Consider the following 8282-nt stretch of genomic DNA (forward strand, 5'->3'; position numbering starts at 1 on the left):
TTGGCTTTTGAACTGGAGAAGGTTTCTCGTGAAATTAGCTTGAGGCTTGAGCTATGCAAGGTCAAGATAATTTAGGTAAAACACGGAAACGCTGTCCTCATTAGCAGACAGTGAAAGGATTACAAGACACAAATTAAACATTGTCGACAAGTGATACAGGGGACTGGGAAGATAAGTATTATAAACTGTGAACAGCAAAGTCCTGGAGCACAACACTTACATTCAAAGACCGAAAACATCCAGGTCCTCATTAATCAGATTCCATTGTGGTGCTTTTCTGCAAAACATCCACTTGCAATGCCCTACAAAAGAGTGACAAAACCCATCCCTGTCAGCCCAGGATAGAAAATCCGATGGGATGAACGCTTGCTCATTTTCTGAAGATTCACAGAGCTTAGACTGGGTTTTGGTGATTGTTTCTTTTCCACTGCCAGGAGCCGCAGTGGTTGAGGCGTTGAGTTGTGAAGAATAAAATGTGCCCGTGAGCAGCATGTGGGGCTATTTCAGCTTCCCCTCATATGACTGCGCTGTGAGTTGACTCAGATGTTCTCAGGGACATTTACTGACGCGAGACAGTGAAAGGATTCTCATTCCTGCAGATCGGGAATTCAAACCGTATGCCGGCTTCAGGACAATGAGAAGATTAATTGGGGTGTGTGAAGAAGCTGAGAGCTGCATTTCAAACAGGTAGGTGGAGTCAGATGCATCATCCATTGCGCCCCGGCCCTGTACGTATCTTACGCCACCATGCTGCAGAGTTCTGACGTTAACACGGACATGCTCAGCAATGGGTTCATTCACAAGGTGAACAACCAAAGATAATCACCGTCACTGATTCCCTTCCACAGGCCCAACTTTGTGAAGCAGTATCTTTCACTGGCAAAGGAAACACCCTTGTCCTCAGGTGCCTGCTTCATTTCGATCACGATTTCAAGCCCCTCACTGTTCTAGTCTCATTTCCAAACACTTTGCTCATAGCCTCAAAAGAAGCTCTGCGGGTATCTGCTTGTTCCACCCGAACAGGCAGTGGGTTGCAGATTCCCACCAGTCCCAATTTGAGTGAAATATTTTTCCCTCTCCACCGAAATGAATTTAAAAAGAAGCCGGGGAGGAAACTCCCTTTCTTTTCGACGACATTTCTCATTTTGTACTCGGCAGGGTTCACACCTGCGTGGGGAAACCGCAATGGATTTCAAGTCCATCGCATTAACCACTCGGCCCACGAATACAGAACCACACTGACAGCTTGACTTCCCAGGTCTGTCTGCCTGTGGAGCTGAGAAAGAGTGAATCATCGCAGAGTTTGTTTGAATCCAATCACTTCACAGTGATTCGAAAGGGTTAAATATCTGCACATGGTGTTTGCAGATATTTAGGTGTTTCACCCCAAAAGATGAAATGAACATTCAGTTCGAAATTGCAGGAGGAACTCAGCAGGTCAGGCAACATCTGTGGAAAGAGAATCAGAGGCAACATTTCAAAATTCTGCTTTCTCCGACAGGTACTGTCAAACCTGCCGTGTTTCTCTTTTGGTCTCGTCTTCTCAGCAGACGCAATCCCTTCCGTTAGACATTAATTCAATTCAGAAACCCCTTTGTGGAGAAGATTTCCGTTTGGGGAACATTTTCCTGACCCCATCAAAAGCGCACAGCTTCGAAGCCAAAGAAGGGCAGCGAACACACCGCCCCTGGGGGGGCTCGAACCACCAACCTTTCGGTTAACAGCCGAACGCGCTGACCAATTGCGCCACAGAGACAGTCGCAGACACGGGCGGCACCATCGTTTATTGATTTTATAATTCAGCCTCCCCGCCAGGAATTACAATTGTCGTCTATCTGTTTTGCTTTTCCATAATCAAGCCTGGGAGATCTCTTGTGGAGATACCGGGGACAGTCTGCAGACACATCCATGTCACGAGGAACTAGCTCTCTTACACCGGGGCCGGCGCCCTTCCAGCCTTTCAGTGTTTTGCCTGTTCCCGAGTTCACTCCTTGGCTCGCAGGGGAGAAGGGGTTTGAATTCATGATGTGCAGGAACGACAATTCTTTCAATGTCTCAGATCAGTTCATGTGCCGAGAACATCAGAGTCAACCTCCCGGCCTCTTCAACAAGGGGACGGTGTCTGGACTGTCTCTGCTCAATCGGACCGGTCATCTTTCATTCTCCTCTAAATCCGCTTCCCAAATCGTTCCTAAAGGATCACAAAGCTGGATACTGGGATTTCTGTTTTGCTTCATGAACATTTGCACATTTTTTCCATTTCCTAACTGACAATATTTTGCCAAATTCTCTTCCCTTGCCTCATGTCCAGGGATGAGGAATTTCCATTCTGGGGAGACATTCCCAAGCTGGAGAATGTTCGCTTTGGAGCAAAGAAGGATAACTGGAGATTTCCTGGGGCTGTTGGTCATGATGGGAGAAGAAGCGGTGGGAATGGGCAGTTTAATGATCAGAAGAACCAATTGCCACTGACCAGAGTCAGTTACCAGAGGACAGGGATTGAAGTTCTTGAATGAAAAGCAGCACTTGTGCCTAATAAAGACAGAGAATACTGCAGAAAGCCAACAGGTCGAGCAGCATCTGTGGAAAGGGGAACAGAGCTGACGTTGTGAGTCTGGTACGTTGTTTGTTCAGAACCCGAGTTTCCTGCATGGCAATCAATTCCCAGACATGAGAAAACGGGTCTTTATTGAGACGGGTTTTGTGAAGTTTGAGCGATAATGCAACCATACGGAAGTCATTTAAAATCACCAGCCAAGAATGCACAGCCAGCAGGTTACCACCCTGGGCGGGGGAGCCCCCAAGGATCTCTACGCCAACACCTTAAGTTTTCGGCCACAACTACACGCCCAAAGTTGTGCTCTAAACTTTCTCATGTAATTCTTCTAACAGGAAAGGTGAGTGCTGGGCTTGTCCTGTTCGCGCCATAGCCCCAACGTTTCCTGTTCCCCTGGATTTGATCAGGACAGAGGAGGCTGATGGGAGATCGAATTGAACAACGCACATTGATAAGAGATAGAGCGGGTGGGAAGGATCCATTCCCATGCGTAGAGAGATTAATAATCAGGGCCGAAAATAAGGAGCCACTTCAAGAAATTTGGGGTTCATTCAGCAAAGCTAATGTAGAACTGTTCACAGAAAATTGTGATGAAAGTCTCTCGAGTTATTTTGATGAGAAGTGTTGGTGATGCTAATACAATCGATAGGATGAACGTAGATTGGTAAATGTATTTGGTAACAGTCCTCGTTATAGCATCGCCCTCTTGTTTCATTGATTCGACCCTCCTCATCTCTATGTACCGGAATTGCTCCCCAGCCTATGTCGCAACTGCGTAACAAAATGCCTCAAAATCACTTAGTAAATCCTGAGTACCAGATCAAGTCACAATGCAGTGGTTCCATGAGCATTGAAAGTAACACAAAACGTACCATGGCAACGATTGCTCTGAGATAATCTGGGTGACGAAGTTTCTTAATTTCTTTCCTCGAAATGAATCACATCTTACTCATTTCAGTGTTCTTTAATATGGACTGGTATTAATTCCCATAGCACTTGACCGTTCTAATTCTGTGATTGAGCCATTTATTGGCCTCGATGCATGAGTAGAATCTGTCAATTTTCAAGTGCCACCGTTAAGCCACAACTACAAACTTGTCTCCCGTTCACTCTCAGGTTTCCCTCATAACCGAGCAACGGGGACAGGAAGAAAATGAACAGGAGTAAAACTCAGTTTGAATATGATTCGATTGCCAGTTGAAGAAAGAGCGAATTTTCCACACAAAAAACAAAGTTTAACGGGAACATTGCACAATATGGATGTCAAACTCACGACCTCAGAATAAAAATCTTTTGTTCTACTACTGAGGTATTCGAACATATAGTCAGGGTGTGACCAGTTCTTTTATCAGGGCAAAATAACTTTTTTAAAATTTACGAAAATACATACATTTATCAGCAGAAGTCCGCAGCTCCAATGCTTTCTGATCAAAACTCAGGAAAATCATTAAGATTCCACTTCCTTTTTGCTTCTTTCTCAACGCTAACATCCAGTTTCTTTTGTTTCTCTTCTTGAATGTAAAGTTGTTTGTCCTTTTTTTGCCTTTATTTGAAAGCAAATTCGTTTCAATATCAACAAAACTGACAGGCAAACCTGACACACAAACAGCCACTCGCTACCACATATCCCCAATTCTCACTTTCAGATTTGCAAATGTCAATAAAATAAAGGAAGTAAGCAATTGAGCTCGTTTAGAAAGTCGATGACTGACTTTTATAGGTGACTCGCTTGGGCCTTTGCCAACGCTGCTCGCAGGTTTCGTGATCAGGCCATAATCTCCCTCAGTTTTGCTGAGCCTGTGCTCGGTTCATTGGGAGATTAGGACCGGGTTGCAGTCGACCCCGACTTAAGTTGCATTGTTGCTTTTCACTGGCAGCACAAGATTGGAGATTATAGGACCAGAACATTACTGCTTTTCTATTTTTTCTTGTGTCGTTCCATCTGGGACTGAGGAAAGCGTATCATTATCGGGAAACCAAGAACATTACGTTTCTAAAGATTCAAATGCACGACTTCAATCAGTTATCTGTTCTGTGACTGTGTTTGTCCGAATATTGGTATAAGATGCCTGGGTGTGCCTGTATTCGATATTTCAGGAACAAATAACTGGAGAATATTTTCTTGCAGATTGTGTCCCCAATAACAGGCCACAAATGTGCAACAAGGAAACGGTTAAGATTATAGGAACATCGGAATATGAGAAGGCCATTTAGCCCCTCAAGTGTGTTCCAACGTTCAAAGAAATCATGGCTGATCAGAGGCCTATCTCCATTTATCTGTCTTTGGCCCATGTCCCTTAATCCCTTTCCTGAATAAAAAAAAAGTTTCGGATTTAAAGCTGACAAATGATCCTGTACCCTCTGCCGTTTATGTAGGATATTTCCAAACATCTGACAAACTCAATGTGTAGAAGTGCTTCTGAACATGTACCCTGAAAATCTGGACCTAATTCTATAATTTTGCTCCATTTCGACTTCCAACTATTTTGGTGAACAGCCGGACTTCCTGACTAAACGCACCAAAGAGTCTGAGATGTGAAAAAAACAGTAAGATCACGAAACCGGAGTGTTAGCGAATTCGAGCCAAATTTAAAAACAGAATGGTGTAATTATCCGACAGTGGAGACCCGCCCGGGTCCTGGGAGACAGAATGAGAAGCAGATGTTCAAACTACAATTACTGAAATAGCAATTGTCCTTTATCAGTGTCACTTTACCAAAATAAAGGCTGGGACATTCATTGTAAACAGTCTGACCACAGACACTGCAGACACGCTCATGTCACAGAAACCACCCCTGTGTGGGGATACAAACAGAGTGGTATGGCAGCCTGTCTTCAATTTCGTTCGTTTCACTTGCATTGTCACTTTTGTCTCGCTTTAGAAACACGAACTGACTGAGTGAAATACAGTCTTTCTCAGCCGTAATCATACGATGCTTTTATAGCACTATCAATACTTTAAGTATTGGTCGAGTAATTCGGGAACGTGGTAAGAAGCCGATGGCTCTCACCGTGTTCAAACTTTACCAAATGTCTGCAGAAATCATTAGCCAACATCGGGAAAAAGTGCTTCCAGAGATTCCTGAGGAGTTTCGGGGTTTGATCGGCTTTGAACTTCAGTGGAAGGAAGGGAAGCCCCGATGCAGGGCCTACCTGACCCTCTTTAAAAAACTGTCACCACAAATTCCAGCTGCCACACGACGTCATAGGACATGCCCAGTGATGGCCTGCAGCAATTGTGACGCAATAATGATACTGGCCCCAGGAACATGAATATGTATTCGGCATGGGTCACGTGATACTGAATCAAAAAAATAGTTTTCAGAACATCTGCTTCTCATTCTGTCTCCCAGGACCCGGGCGGGTCTCCACTGGTGGATAATTACACCATTCTGTTTTTAAATTTGGCTCGAACACCCTAGTGGCCAGGGACAAGCATTACCCTCCTCAACAAAGGTGACAGAGATCAGAAGAACACCACCCTGAACTCCACAAGTGTGTAACCTCAACTTTCGACATTGGGCCAGTATATCATTGTGATGATATTTAGTTCACATCTTCAAATATTTGTTGGTGTAGCAGGTGAGGAGGGAAAGCTGCAAAAAATGCCACGCGGCAGCCTTTCCAGACAAGTTTTCAGCTTTTCATCTGGTGTGCGACATACACGTTCGAGATTGAAATCAAAAGACCTTCACTCCTATCGTGAAATATGTTGTTGCGAAGATGTATCGCTGTTGTGCAAATATTAACGTTGTCTAAATTCCAACATTCTGCTTTTCGAACTGTGATTTCGCTCAGAATTTCATGATTTCAAGAATCACCATGTTCAAACGTAAACACAGTGCCCTCAGAAAGAATTAGCCATCCCAATGCTTCCCGATGCAGGGCCGCCTGACACTCAGGGAGGTTTCTTTGATAAACCGTGTCCAAGCATTCCGGCCGGACGTCATCGGACATGCACGATGATGGCATGCAGGTATTGTGACACAATAATGATGCAGGCCCCTGGAACATGAATATGAATTAGCCGTGGGTCACGTGGTAGTGAATCATTCAAACGAATGTTATTCCATGTCCAGGGATTTATTTGAGGGATGAGGTAAATGGGCAAGAGTTACACCTGGGGTTCACTCTTCCTTCACTCCCATCACCCGCCCAGAGACCCATGGCACTTTGTCCTGCAACAGCCGAAATTGGAACACCTGCCCGTTTCCCTCACCTTCCTCAGTATTCAAGGGCCCGAACATACCTTCGACGTGAAGCAACAGTTTACCTGCACATTCTACAGCCAAGACTACAGCATTCCCTGCTCACAATGTGCTCTCGTCAACATTGGAGAAACTAAGCGGGTGACTGCTTCGCAGAACATCTAGGTTCTGCCCGCAAAAAGGCCCTGAGCTTCCAGTTGCCTGCCACTTCAGCACACCACCCTGTTCCCTGTCCAGTATCTCTGCCTCAGGCTTGTTGCAGTGGTCCAGCAGAACAATTTTACGCTTGGGGACACTACAGTCGTCCTCAATATTGAATTCAATAATTTTAGAGCCTGAACTTCCCCACATCTTAGCCCCCAACGACGCACACAAGGCCTTGTTATCACGTAGTCTGCCAGTACACACCACCTATTCTTAGCCCTTAACAGTTTCCTTTAACAGCTATTCACCCTCCCAGACAGATCGCTCTCAACTCCTTTGTCTGTCCAACCATTCTTGTCTCACTTTGGGCTCTATCCCTATCTACCATTTACTCCGCCGCCTTCCTCCCACCCTCCCATCTGCACATTAACCGACATTTTCCTAATCATCACCAGCTCTTTGGAAGGGTCACCGGATTCTTCTTCACAGAAGCTGCCAGACCTGCTGAGCTTTTCCAGCAACTACTGTTTTTGTTTCTGAAATACAGCATCCGCAGTTTTTATTCAGAAAGAGTTGCAAATTGGTTCGAGAGACAGAGTGAGAGAGTGAGTGAGACAGAACAGCCATGAACCGTTGTCCTCCGTTCTCAATCATAACGTAAAATCATTGCAGTACGATCACTTCCCTCACCCTGCGTCGTGTTGGCTTGTGACGCAACGGGAGCGCGTCTACCTGCTGCTTACAAGATTGCGCGTTCAAATCACATCAGGCTCAGTGGGGCGCAATATCTGCTGCTTCAAATCAAGAAGTTAGATCTCACGCTGCTGGTGTCGAGGCTGTGTAAACATAACCTTTGGATAAATTGCCACCTTATGTTGGTCCAACTGTCAGTTCACTCAGAATCACAGAATGTGTCACAGCCCACCTTTGCTCTGCTGCTTCTCCAAAATGAGCAATGTACCTTTATTCGTATCGTAATCTTGCCTTCTCCCTGTGTATCTCTGCATTGTTACTTTGACCATGACCACCCCGAAATCCCTTCTGTGTCCATTGAATCTGCCTCTCTGTCACTGTCAGGCAGCCTTTCCTGATCCCAGCCACTCCCTCTGTGAAAACGTTCTACTTAATATCCGTTCTCCCCGTGTCTGCGTGGGTTTCCTCCGGGCGCTCCGGTTTCCTCCCAGAGTCCAAAGATGTGCAAGTCAGGTGAATTGGCCATGCTAAATTGCCTGTAGTGTTAGGTAAGTGGTAAATGTAGGGGTATGGGTTGGTTGCGCTTCGGCGGGTCGGTGTGGACTTGTTGGGCCGAAGGGCCTGTTTCCACGCTGTAATCTCATCTAATCTAATCTTAATATCACTTTTCCTACTCTTCC

The 8282-nt window shown here is 45.4% G+C and overlaps 1 non-coding gene across 1 annotated transcript; it reads right to left on the reverse strand.

The window, feature by feature from the left end:
• Positions 1 to 1682: 1682 nt before the first annotated feature.
• trnan-guu (transfer RNA asparagine (anticodon GUU)) lies at positions 1683 to 1756 on the reverse strand. The gene has a single exon. It is a non-coding gene; the product is annotated as a tRNA-Asn (tRNA).
• Positions 1757 to 8282: the final 6526 nt, after the last annotated feature.

The sequence above is a fragment of the Chiloscyllium punctatum genome, chromosome 36 (assembly GCF_047496795.1).
Source record: "Chiloscyllium punctatum isolate Juve2018m chromosome 36, sChiPun1.3, whole genome shotgun sequence".
NCBI classification, from domain to species: domain Eukaryota; kingdom Metazoa; phylum Chordata; class Chondrichthyes; order Orectolobiformes; family Hemiscylliidae; genus Chiloscyllium; species Chiloscyllium punctatum.